Below are 11,056 nucleotides of genomic sequence, written 5' to 3'. Positions count from 1 at the left end.
ACCCTCATCGACTTCGAGGGCACAAGACTGCACAATTTGCCTCCCTTGGTTTTTAGATCCTTCCCTCGTATTGCTTAGAACACCCTTTGTAAACTGTGTAAAATCATCCGAATGCTCATCCTACAAGCATATATAATTTTTTTTTTCATGGAGGAAACAACTTTGAAGAGGCTTAAAAATGCTCGTTCATTCACCCGCTTGCAGAGGCCTGTGGTTCTCAGTGTGTGTCTGGCCTCTAGTTACATAAAATACGATTCATAATCAGCTGTTTGCATTTTTCGCTCTCATTCTATCGTGAACGTAAAACGGAGTTTTCCAGAGGCTACGAGCCATGCGAAACCACGACAGAGGGAACACCGAAGCGGAGATGAGGATCCAGCTGCCTTCGATGAAATTACAGTCAGAGATGTGGGCGAAAATAAAACAATGCCACTCTTCTAGTTTTTTGTTTTGCAAAGTATAGTTATTTTCATAAAAATATGTTGTGCATGGTAACGCGTATCGATTGGCTTATTGTTCTTTCAAAATAAGTATATTATATAGTTATAGGTTTCTCAGTTGTTATTTCTCATTTGGTAGTTCTTTCTAATTTTATTGTTAATTCTAATCAGTAGGCATAACCCACGAAAACAAAAGCTCGTTGGGGTCCTCAGTAAGTTAAAGAGTGTAAAAGGTCCTTGCCTTAGTCTATTCCGGCTGCTACAACAAAAATGCTATAGATCGGGTGGCATAAACAAACATTTATTTCTCACAGTTCTGGAGGCTAGAAGTCCAAGATCAAGGTGCCAGAGATTTGGTGTCTGGTGAGAGGCTGCTTCTTGGTTCAGCTACTTTCTATTCTGTAATCCGAGTTATTTGTCACTTCTCACTAACTTGAGTTACCTCAAGTTACTACCTGAAGTTACAAATCTGTTCACTTTCTTCCCTCTGCACTTCGTGGAGTTCCCTCAGATTCCCCAAGCGCTTTGGGTCCTCACAGACTGGGAGCCCAATAAGCATATCTGAATATGTAAATGAAAGAAAAATCATGTCCCAGCCGCAAATCCCCCCGTTTGTCCCACAGCAATCAAGCTGTAGGCTGTGACTCAGTGACGCCAAGGGTGACTATTTCGGGACCGGAAGAGATCAGCAGGTGGGGCAAGACTAACTTTCCCATCACCGGTCAGGTTGTCAAGGTGACATCCACGGCCCTCTCGGTCTGACGGCAAACCGACACCGCTGCCCAGTTCCTATTGGGCCCGCCTTTTTCTGGATCCTCTTTTGGATTGGCTGAGAGGAGCGGCCGATGCACCAGAGAGACTTGCGATTGGTTGGCGCTCAAGCCAGTCTTCCGCGGGGCAGTAGCCAACGATGTTGGACCAGCTCCGCCAGCCAATCAACGCGCGAGCTGAGAGTGGTGCGAGCGCTTGGCCGGGATCCTTCTGCAGCCCCTGGCGCGAGCTGCAGGCGGGAGCTGCATCCTGGATTGGACCTGGGGGAGTCCGATCGGCGGCCGTCACCACGTGGAGGAGCAATGAACAGAGCCCGCAGCTTTATCAGAGGGGCTGTCCCTACATCCAAGAGCCTCTCCAGCCAATTCAGACTCGCCCGTGACATCCTAAAGCATAATAAAAAACCATCACCCAAAGAATCATGAATACAAGTAAATACAATCAATAAAAGAACGCTAATAAAAATGAAAGAAAGGTTTAAATTGCCCTAAATGTCCAAAAGAAATATAACCAGAGGGCATCCGAGTCCGGGGCTCCTGCTGCCTGTGTCGCTCAGCTAACAGACCCACCCAGGACCTGGGCTATTTAGAATAAGCGTCTAAGTGTCAGAGCACGTGTGACCTGAGAAGGCAGCAGGTTAACACCTTCGAAAACTTCCTTGCCCTCTCGGTCCGGCTGCGGGCATTTAAGGGAAAATCTGGGCATTATTCTAGGGGCTTCGTGACGGTTCCGGGGTGTCTGTTGTGCTTCTTGGAGGCGTCCCTCTAGCAACGTGGCCCTCGGATGGAGTTAGCAACCCAGGGACTGTGCTGGCTGGAAAATTACTGTTTGGCTGTCGCCCATGGGAACATAGGCTATCGCCCATGGGAACATAGGCTATTGCCCATGGGAACATAACATTCTAATAATAACTTTCTGCTTCTGTACCCCTGCTTGCACAACCGACCTGTGGGTTGACAGGTAGTGAATAAGAGAAAAATAGACCTTTGTGTTTAAGACAGAATGAGGAATGGGATTTAGGGCTTAAAAACCCTGTACCTCTACATTTTGGGACTGCTTAATTTGGGGTCTGCGTATCCCTGGCAGACCCAGCTGGGTGAATAAAGAGTATGTTTCCTATAACTTACTGATTTCCAGTGGTCCGTGTGTCTTTCCGGGGCTGGTGGCTACAACAGGACAAAGATGGGAGTAGTTTGGAAAGAACGCTGGACCAGAAGGATTGTGATTGGTAAGCATAAGGGCATCCACGGAAAGTAGCGGGGCGACTTCCTATGGCAGGGGACGTTCCAAGCTCTGGGTTAAGCCACTGGGGACAATCTATTGTTAAGCTATAGGGCGAGGATAAGTGAGACAGGGGACACTGTGAGGCCTTTACTACCGAAGCCCCAACCGGGCCCTTCTTCAGAAATGCCCAATACCGACTTACAACATAGCCTATGTTCCCATGGGCGATAGCCTATGTTCCCATGGGCGACAGCCAAACAGTAATTTTCCAGCCAGCACAGTCCCTGGGTTGCTAACTCCATCCGAGGGCCACGTTGCTAGAGGGACGCCTCCAAGAAGCACAACAGACACCCCGGAACCGTCACGAACGTAGATTAGACAGACAAATTCCAAATTCTTGGTATCTTTAATCTTCCTATAAATATTTATTGTGCTGCTACTGTGTACTCAACTGCATGGGAAGCACTGGAGAAACAGCTGGGAACCAGAGCGGCAAGAATTAAGAACACACAAAGAACTTAATTTCAGATGGCAATCAGTGTGCTACGGGGAAAAACAGGGTTATGGGTGGGAAGGATCTGGATGCTGCTTTGACTTGCACCGGCATGCAACAAAATGGGGTGGGGGAAGGTTTTTAAACCAGGAGCAGCCTTCTGGAGGCCTTCTATGTGCAGAGAAGAGAGTATAGTATGGAAAAAAGGAAGTGTGTGTGTGTGTGTGCGCGCGCGCGCACGTGCACGTGTGACAATGAGATTTCTTTGCATCTTATTACACCCTTCCTTCACCATACGTGCCTGCCGAACACACTAGAGACTTTGTATTTTTCATGATCCGTTTCTCTGGAAGCCTGTCTTCTCCAGAGAGAGCTTTATACATACATAAGGGGAGAAAAAAGCAGAATGAAGCCAGAGGGTGGGGAGTCTCACCTTATCTGGTCACCTTTCCTTGCCCAGAGCAAGCCTTAGATGGTTTGTATGGCTGGTCTAAATCTCTTTGGGATTAAATGAGACTTCTGCTGATGGTAATACCTGTGTCATCTGTAGCACGAGGCTAACAAGGATTAGTACTGTCTAAAACCCTGTTCGTAGCAGATCCCCGAGTTGTAGGTGATGATGAGTGGCCGAAGGTCAAAGGGAAGACAGCAATAAAGTAGCCCATGCCCTCCATTTGCCATGAGCCTACAGTGGTAGATATCAGTGGGCTGTAGGGAACGATGCAGTCACATAACGAACATTTGTTGTGTGCCCGCCATGTGCCAACAAGAAAGGGCTCCGCTTCCATCAAGCTTCCTTGTAATAGGAGGAGATGGAAGATAAAAGTGAACAAATTAATAGGATGATTTAGTCTTGCACCGTGCAGGAAGCAAAACGAAATAGTGTGTAGAGTGCACGGGCAGGGAGTGGGAGGGATGTTTAACCAGCTGCCTGGCGGGGGAAGTCAGTTAGAGGGTGTGACATTTGAACTGATGACCCATATCTGGCGTTAGGTGATCCTGACAGAAGTGGTCCAATATATCGAAAACCAGTTTTCTGAAAGCCAATTTGTCAAATAATGAACTGGATTTGCAGAACTGGTCAGATTCACCAATATACCAAAAAAAAAAAAAAGTTTATGGCTTAATCTTCTCGAATTAGATTCAAAGAATAATATAGTCTTCTGATTTTTTTCTTGAATATGAGAAAATGTGCTTTGTGAACATATTTTTATTCGAATGTCTATTTGAGAACATCCAGACAGAGGACATGGGGTGTTAATCTTGAGTGTTCTGATCGTAATATCTGTCCCTGGCTTGTGAGCTCTGGTGTGTGTGGGGAAGGGCACACTGTGCCTGTTTTGTTTACTGTTGTAACCCCTAACCCATTTGTATTGGTCAAAAACAATTCAATGAATGATTGAGTTGTGTGTCCAGACTGTGCCCATGGAAATCTCCCTTTCCAGGCTTCGGGACAGAGAAAGTTTGAAGTGGGAGGCCCTGAGCACGAATGGAACTTTGGAAGTATTTACGTAAACCAAGGTCCTTCATTTATTTATTCTAGAGATCCCTTGGGTGCCGGGTTCTATGCTAGGTGCGAGATACAGCACTGAACCAAACTGACAAAGTCCCTATTCTCGTGGAGATGACATTCCAAGGGGGAGCCAGGTTGCAAACAGGTAAGCAGAGAAAAGTTTTAACGCTGCAAGGAATGATGTAGTCCTTTCCCCGTGTAAAACACTGGAACGTGGCAGACGAGATGACTGTGTCTTTTGACCCCCTCTTCCCTGTCCAGAGGTGACCACTTTTAGCAGTTGAATGAATATCTGTATTAGTTTTTTCGGGGCTGCTGTAACAAATTACTACAGACCAGGTGGCTTATAACAACAGACACATTTTCTCTCATAGCTCTAGAGGCCAGAAACTGAAATCATGGGGTAGGCAGGGCTAAAGTCCCTCTAAATCCTCTAAGGGAGATTCCTTCCTGCCTTGTCCAACTTCTGTCCGCATCCCTTGGCTTGTGACTGGATTACTCCGATCTCTGCCTCAGTGGCACATGGCCGCCTCCATTGTGTCTTTCCTCTGTGTCTCTTGTAAGGACACTCGTCATTGGATTTAGGGCCTAAGTGGGTAAGCCAGGATGATTTAATCTCCAGATCCTTACCTGAACTACATCTGCAAAGGTGTAGTTCATTTCCAAATAAGGTCACGTTCGCAGGTTTCAGGTGCACTTATGTTTTGGGGGCCATCCCGCAACCCACTACAACATACTTCCTACGCGAATATGAATGTATAGCATGTATACATTAATAAATGTTAATGTATACATACTAATTATATATGTATCATGTATACATTAAATATATTAATATATAATGTATATGATAATGTATACTATATATCTTAACACAAATGATATCTTATATGTATTTGTCTACAGTGGCAGATGTTATCATTCTGCAATTTGCTCATCCTCCTCAACAATCTCTTTAAGAACTATGCTATTTATAGGTCAAGCTTATCGTTTTTAACTGATGCATATAGTCTTGCAAGGTATGGACTAGGCTACACTTTATTCTCCTGTTGATGGACTTTTAGTTTTCACTGTGAGCTTAGAGAAGTAAAAACAGTTATTAATATCATCAGAGTTTGGAGGGTCTGCTTTTATTTATTTTTTAATTGTGAGACACATAAAGGATACAAAAAGACTGAATATAGTATGTGTGCCCGGTTTAAAGAATAATTAATATAAGTGCACACCATCTGCCTATCACCTAGTTTACTAGGGCATGACTAGCATCTTGCAAGCCCCTACCTAATTTCCCCCTCTTTAGTTCTCTTAGAAGAAATCAGTGCTCTGTAAGATGTTAAGAATTTCTTATGTCTTTCTAACATGTAAGTATTTCTAAACAAGATATTTTGGGTTTCCTGCTTTTGACTTTTCTGTAAAAGGAAACATACAGTTGGTACACTTCTGTGGCCTGCTTTTTTTTGCTCAACATTCTTTTTTTGAGGTTCACTATGTTGGCTCCTCTGTAGGGCATCCCTTTTCATGGCTGTATAGTATTCCACCAGCTGACTACCCACCATTTACTTATCCCTATTCCACGTGTTCTCCTCTGCCTTCCCTTTGGGGCTGGAGAGGAGGTGGGAAGGTTGAACTTTAAGCTGACCTTCAGTAGTTGACCTTTGTCCAATTGCCACAGTCTGTGGGGCAGACTGGGTGGATTGAGGCAACCATGTCCTGGAGGCCAGAAAAAGAAATCCTCAAACAACCCTTTGGCCTGATAAACTAGGGAATTTTCTGAGCCTCTGATTGCAATCACGCCCTCATCTCTCTTCTGTATGGGCCCGCGAGAACCTGTTGTGCTGGCAGCCACTGGAAGTGGCGATATCATAGTTTCTTGCCTGTTCTGGTCCCGGCTCCCCTGCAGTCCCACCTTGTTATGTGTTTGGGTACGACTTTGGGACATCGGTTTTATGCTAGAACTTGTTCTCATCTGATCTGGCTCCAAGGACTGCTTATGTAATCCAGCAGCCTATCAGTTCTGCCTTCTTGTGCCTTTTTGCATAGACTGATATTTAAAGATGTATATCTAAATAAGCTTATACGTATACATAGGTATATAGGTGTATAGGTAGCTATGATATATCCCCCTTCTCATCATCTCCACTTTTCCACCCTAGTCCAAGCCACCGTGATACCCCTGTGTACTTTTGCAGTATCCCCCTAAAGGGTCTCCCTGATTATACTCTGTCCACCTCAAACCCAATCCCATTCACTCTATTACCTTATGTCAGCTAAAATAATCCTTTTGAAATGTAAGTCACATCACTCTCCTACTCGAAACGTCCCAAATAGCTTCTAATCACACTTGGAATAAAATCCAAAGCCCCTACCCCATGGCCTCCCAAGGCCCTATATGACCACCACCATTTGACCGTGCCAAGTGTGCCTCAGAGCCTTTTCCCATGCCGTGCCGTGGAGCAGGTTCTTCCCAAAGATCAGTGCTGGGCTGGACGTCTCCCTTATTTAGGTGGTGAATCTTCAGTTCTCGTCCCTCCTGGCCTCGTGGGCCCAAGACACTGAAGCTGGGGTAGAGGCGTCCTGGCTCGAGAATCTGACCCTCCTAGTTACTGCCGTTGGCTTCGCATCTTCGCATCAGGTCAAGGCCGTCACACAGTGTGCCAAAGTGAAGAGACGCCCCGGGGAGGGGGAGTGTTCAGTTAGAACACTTCGTGCAAGCGAAATGACCTTTGGCGAGTGGGAGGGGGAGGGGGAGCGGGGACGTGCAAGCGAAATGACCTTTGGCGATTGTTTCAGTTAGAACACTTTGGGCAGCAAGTTATGACAGCTCGACTCACAGGGGCTTAAGCCATGACGACAGACACTGTTTACTTGACCAGAAGCCACAGGCTTGCTCCGCCAGCTCAGTGAGAGGCTTTTTGCCCTTTGCCCCACCATCCCCTCTTTGTGGGCTTTCCTTGACCTTGTTTCTTAGGGTTACGAAATATCTGTCATTGCTCCCTGCAAAAGGACATCACTCATCACGGGAAAAGCATTCCATACACTCCCCCTCATCTCTTTGGCTAGAATTTGGTCTCATGAGTACCCCGAGCCAAAGCCTGGCCAAGGAGAAGAAGGAGTGCTGTGACCGGCTTAAACTAGTAGGTTAATTGGGGCATATTGATCCCTGGGGGGACTGGGGGGTATACAAAGATTATCAAGGGGTGCGGGTGCCTAGATTCTTTTAATGCGCTTAATTTACAAATCCTCAACCTCATATGTACTCAGACGGCCGGAGGAATTGTCTGTGTGCTCAGTCATCCTTCACCCACCTAAGAGGCTTGCTCAGAATTCACCCTCACTCCCACCCACCCCCATGGTGTCCTGCCCTGGGGTGAAAACAGCAACCAGGCATTAAAGCCTCCTTAATAGTAACCTCTATTCTCTTATTCTCTTTCTCTAGCTGGGACATTTCTCCTAAGGGTAATGGTGGCCTTGGGTTGGAATGTTCTGGTTTTCGAACCAAAGCAGTGAAATTTACTGACACTGACTGATTCTCTTAACTGAAACGGGAGTATTTTCCGATGCTTCTAAATTTTTCAAGACACATCAAGGAACATCGAAGACTACCCTTCTAAGTGCGATTCCTTTCAGATCTCATGTGCATAAATCGACAAGATAAATAAAAATGTGTTTTATTTAATAACATCAGGGCGTATTCATTCTAAAGACAGTAAATCCTCATCTTATGTCACTGGAAAATGCTCCATTAAAAATATCCATGTAAACCTATGATGAGGCTTTCTAGTAGTCAGTTTAGGGTATAGTCCCTTGGGTTCGGCACCACCTTCCCAAGAGAGACTCCAAAGTTGGCGTGTACATGCCTAGTGGGTCGGCTGCCATCACATCCACCGTGTTTTCTTTTCCAGCTCTTTCCCTAAGACAGACATTTCTTGTTTCCTTCCAGCTGTATCTTAGCATCGTGACATCTGTTTCCATGTATAAAAAGAACTATCACGCTTTGGGAAAGAACAGAGAGAATTGAGATTCATATTGTCAAAAGCATGTGGACTCTTTTGAGATCATCCTGGCTTCTACTTCAGTTAGGGCTGCTTTTCATCTGGATGATCAGTTTGGGCCTTTTTGGGAAAACTCCTTGCTATTTGTAAATCCTCATACCTCTCCCGTAAAACAGCTTTCAGCATATTTCCAGGAACTCGATAACGTTTGCATAATTTACTGTATTGGTCAGTAGCTAACTGTATCATAGAGAGAGCTCTCAAACGTGGAAAATCTAACTTAACACGCCATGGCAGGAGAAACAAAAACGGAGCGTAGGTGGGCTTACACGTGCAGGGAGGAGCACGGCAGATTCCAGGGGAATCATGGAGAGATCCGCATTCTGATGGAGAGCAAGTCCGTTTGGCCTAGCGCATTTCCATGCTCTTTTACATCCTTTTCAGAGCACCTGGAATGGGTTGGGGAAGCACCGAACAGGGGCATGGTGTATACAAGGTCTCAGTCTGAATCCTTAAATCAAAAATAAGCAACAAGTATAGGAGGAAGACGGAATGGCAGAAGTTATGCGCAGACTCAGGCGGTTAACATTCTTGGTCAAGAAGGTCCCTTCCAGCTCTGTTCTCGTTTTCAATGGGAAGAGCTTCCTTGAATCTCCTCCTGTTCCCCCTCTCTAGATCTTGCTAAGACAGGCGGTATCAAGGATAGAAGGTAGCAAGGCGGCACCTCCGAAGGCTTGTGTGTGTCTGGGAGAGTGTCATCGGGGCGATGACAAAGTACCCGGTTATTTTGGCTGTAGCTGACCTCTCCCTTGGGTTCCCCTGTGCCTGGTTGGGTGGGCCGAGCTGAAGGAATTGAGACTGAATCAAGTGGCTGTCGGGTGGATAAACCCAGCCTTCACCTGCTCCATGAGAACTGGTCAACCCACTGGTCAAAACCAGGATTTGCACGTTCCTTGAGGGCTGGCTCCATGCTTTGCACGGCGAAGCCCCCATTGCCTAGCCCACTGCAAGTGCTCGCCAGGCGTTTCTCAGTGAATGAATGGATGAGTGAATGACTGTTTCGGGAGCCCCTACTCTGAGAACCCTTTGGTGAACCAGTTCGACAAGGATTTTGCTTCTGCGGCATTTGCATTCTCGAGTTAAAGGAATGAACGTAAATACACGAATCCCTCAGAAATGAATCTCCTGGGTGGAGATGGCCTCACGCCTTTCCGAAGGCGCTAACTTGGAGACAAAAGCGCCACGGCTGGTCCCAGAGCGTGGAGGTCAGGAAAGGGGGCTATTACAGACGTCACGTGTATATATCAAGTGCCCTGTTTTAAGTTAGAGTCTATGTTTATTTTATTTTATTTTTTTCCAATTACAGTTGACATTCAAAGAACCTATGTTTATAAGTGATGACCGGGAGATGGAAACTGTTTAAGCAGTAGAGGTGGGAGGTTGCTTCATAAAACTTCAACACTACCAGAAAAAACGGACTCGGGGAAAGCTGGTCGGGTTCCTGTGAGGACAAATTACGACAAAGAATATGAGAAGGTCCCTAGCACGGTGCCAACACGCAATAGGAATCCAACGAATAAACCCTCGAAATATACCCAAAGTCTCATTTTCTCTCCAGTTCCGCAGCTGCCCCCTGGTCCACCCACTGCCATCTCTTGCAACATCATCGTAACGGGTCTCCCTCCTGGCACTTTTGTTCCCCCCAGACTATTTTCAGCTCGGCAGCCAGAGGCAGCCACGTTTTAATAACTGTGGGCACCGTCCCTCTTCTGCTCAAAACCTTCCAACGGTCTCAACCCACCCAAGGTGAAAGCCGGTCTTCAGTGGTCGCCAGGACCCCCCTATGCTGTCACCGCTTCCTTTAAGTCAAAGACACTGGTGTCCTTGGGTAGTCGTCTAACCACACCCGACACTCTCCTGCCTCCGGGCCTTCGCACCGGCTGTTCCCTCTGCTTGCAAACTCGTTCCTCACATACTCATGTCACCTTCTTCAAGTCATTGGTAGAAGTCACCTTTTCAATGGGACTTTCCCTGATGACCCTATTTAAATGAAAACATTCCTCCATGTCACCTACTCTTCCTCTGGTTTATTTCCTTCGATGGCGCTTGGTACTTTTTATCATACAAATAATATCAAACGTGTCACTCTACTGTGTATGTTACGTACTCGCCGGGAAACAGCGTATGTCACCCTGTGCATTACACTATGCTTGATACGTGCATGATGTATGTATTCGTTCACAGCCTCCTGGCTTCCCCACGCCTGCCTCTCTCCCTTTACCTTCTGCTGACCGGGCAGGACTTTTGCTTTGTCCACTGCTGTTTCTGCAAAGCCCCGCATAGTGCAGGGTACCCAGGAGGCACTCAGTAAATACCTGCGGTTAGAACAAATCAGAGAGAATGAACACCTGTCCGAGCCGGCGGCCTCGGACTCCCGGTTCCCGGCGCCGCTTTAACCCCTGCGAGCTCCAGGTGACAGCGCGGCGCCCAGGCCTGCGCAGCCCGCCCCGCCCCGCCAGCTTCGGTCCAAGTTTCGGAGGCTTGAGCGCGGCGCCCACCGAGGGTTACACGCGGGAGGGGCGGGGCCTGCGGGACGGAGCCTGAGGGGGCGGAGCCTGAGGGG

This window comes from Pteropus vampyrus, unplaced genomic scaffold (assembly GCF_000151845.1).
Source record: "Pteropus vampyrus isolate Shadow unplaced genomic scaffold, Pvam_2.0 Scaffold456, whole genome shotgun sequence".
Lineage (NCBI taxonomy): Eukaryota > Metazoa > Chordata > Mammalia > Chiroptera > Pteropodidae > Pteropus > Pteropus vampyrus.
The sequence above is the reverse complement of the archived record's forward strand: the minus strand, read 5'-3'. Positions refer to the sequence as shown.